This window comes from Microtus ochrogaster, chromosome 5 (genome assembly GCF_000317375.1).
Source record: "Microtus ochrogaster isolate Prairie Vole_2 chromosome 5, MicOch1.0, whole genome shotgun sequence".
Lineage (NCBI taxonomy): Eukaryota > Metazoa > Chordata > Mammalia > Rodentia > Cricetidae > Microtus > Microtus ochrogaster.
In genome coordinates this window covers 38,434,636-38,436,696 of record NC_022012.1, presented here as the reverse complement: position 1 = coordinate 38,436,696, position 2,061 = coordinate 38,434,636, and the positions used below count along the sequence as shown (strand labels likewise).

At 48.5% G+C, this 2,061-nt stretch overlaps 1 pseudogene; it reads left to right on the top strand.

Annotated features, from left to right (window-relative positions):
• Positions 1–1,681: 1,681 nt before the first annotated feature.
• On the top strand, positions 1,682–2,061 carry LOC101987469 (annotated as a pseudogene).

Genomic DNA, 2,061 nt, shown 5'->3' with positions numbered 1-2,061 from the left:
ACAGAGGTCCTGTGTGGTCCAGGGTGCCGACCCTCTGGGGCGGGCGATAGTTCAGTTGGACGCATGTTAAACCCTTGGATTTGGACGCCCACCCAGACTGCCAGAGTCGGCCCCTCGGCTAGCCCCAGCCACGGTGTTTACCAAGCCCTCCGGGCTACTGAGTCATCGGGTGTGAGAACCGCTGTCTGAGGAATGCTTCCTTTGGTATTTAGTGTACATTAGAATACTGGGCAAAGCTGTCCCTTGCTGAAAAGCAGAAGTTCCGGGCCATCCTTCTGGGCCTTCGCTGTCATAGTCACATCTTTCCAGCAATCACCCAGCCTCGCAGCTCACCCAGCACCATTCGCATACAGTTCTCCTGGGAGAGAAGGCTGCGTGCCTCTTTCCCACGCACCCTCCATCCTACTTGACTTAGCCATGTTGCTTGACATGATACCACGGAGTGTATTGTCATCACAACTATAGATACATGTACAATAGACACGCTGCCCCGTTTCATCTTGTCTCTGGTACTTATCAAACACCTGACCCAGGCTTCTGACTCAGACTCTAATCCTGGTCTGCCCCAGGCTGAGGTGCCCGGATACACACACGGTGCCCGTAACCTTACGGTAACCTTGACATGCCTACCCAGCACCTGGACCGGCTTCCTCCCTGCAGACTACCTGTTACCTACAGAGAGCTATGCGTGGGCACTGGCTCCCAGCGAAGACAACCTTTACCACCCACTTCCTGTGTTGATGGTGCTTTTGGGTCCCGGTGCCTGAGCGAGATCTTACTCCTCAGACAGCTTCCTACTGCTGTCTGAAGCTCACTTTCCACGTCTGTAATGTGGTGATAGAATTATTACACTTAAAGGCTGCGTGGGGGATGAAAGGGACTGAGAGTATAAAGAATTGAGCTCCGTGCATGGAACACAGCACCGAGAAAGCGCCCCTGGGAGGGGTCAGCCATAGTTTTCCCCTGAGATAGTCGGGAAAGTACATATCCTTCACAAAGAGGAGTCTCTGATTGTGTGGTCTTGTGTGCACTCCAGTGGTCTCACGTGTAATGCCTGTGGAGCTGACTTCAGACTCTGCTTTTCCAAGCCATTCTCATCATAATCATGAGAGGAAGAAAAGGAGGAGGAGGGGGCCCTGTTTCTCCACCCCCAGCCCCCAGATATGGCAGGGAACAAGCCCATAACTTCCACACAGGTGTTTGGATAGTTTTATATGAAAAGTGAAGGTGAAGGGCTGGGAGGCATCTCAGAGCATTTGCCTAACAGGTGCGAGGTCCTTGGTTTGACCTCTAGTCCTGAAGGGTAAAAGGATAAGTAGGGCTTGATGGTGCATGCTCAGTATCCCAGCATTTGGGAGCCAGAGGTAGATAGATTTCTGTGAGTTCAAAGCCAGCCGGTTTACATAGTGAGAGCCTATTTGGAAAATAAAAACAGAAAGAAAGATTGATTAAATGAAATATAAAGATTAAGAAAAGCTCAATTTGCCAGACAGTGATGGTGCTTGCCTTTAATCCCAGCACTCGGGAAGCAGAGTTAGGTAAATCTGTGAGTTCGAGGCCAGCCTGGTCTAAAGAGCTAGTTCCAGAACAGTTGGGAAAAAAACAAAAACAACACACACCCCGCCAGTGCACAGCAAATAAATCAATAGAAACAGTTAAATTTGAAAATTGTAGGGCTGGCTCTTCGCCTTTTCTTCGCCATCGTGCGCCACCTGCCCGCCTAGCCTTCTGGCCATGTCTTCTCACAAGACTTTCAGAATCAAGCGGTTCCTGGTTAAGAAACAAAAGCAAAATTGTCCTATTCCTCAGTGGATTCGGATGAAAACTGGCAACAAAATCAGGTACAACTCCAAGAGAAGACACTGGAGGAGAACGAAGCTGGGCCTGTAAGGAGTCAACAATGAATGGCAAAACAATTAATGATGAATCGTGATCCTTGATGAGTGTTCAACTACAAGATGAAGTTCAACATTTTCAATCTGGAGACTTGATTATGTTTAAGTTGGGAGTGGTTTCTCCAGTAATAAAATGTAGAACCTTTTGAAAAAAAAAAAAAGAAAA